The sequence below is a fragment of the Trematomus bernacchii genome, unplaced genomic scaffold (genome assembly GCF_902827165.1).
Source record: "Trematomus bernacchii unplaced genomic scaffold, fTreBer1.1, whole genome shotgun sequence".
NCBI classification, from domain to species: Eukaryota; Metazoa; Chordata; class Actinopteri; order Perciformes; family Nototheniidae; genus Trematomus; species Trematomus bernacchii.
In genome coordinates this window covers 877,713-878,075 of record NW_022987640.1, presented here as the reverse complement: position 1 = coordinate 878,075, position 363 = coordinate 877,713, and positions in this window count along the sequence as shown.

The window sequence follows — 363 nt, the reverse complement described above, 5'->3', positions numbered from 1 at the left end:
TAGTTACTTCACAGATCTGGATGAATGATGTGAAATATAATCAAGTGTTAAATCAGACTTTAGTTCCACCTGGAGTAAATTCACAAGCTACCCTGCAGTATACAAAGTCATTCAAACTAGCTGCACCTTTACCAGCTTTGAGAACAACTTTCATGATAATCATTATAAAACATATCATATATATTATTCTGAAATGGACCAATCTGCACAATGACTACTTTTACTGTCGCTACTTTCACTATATTTTGATGATAATACTTTTTCTACTTGAGTAACATTTTGAATGCAGGACTTTTATTTGTAACAGAGTATTCCTACTCTTTCTACTTTTAGTACACGATATGAGTACTCCTCCCCCCCTCT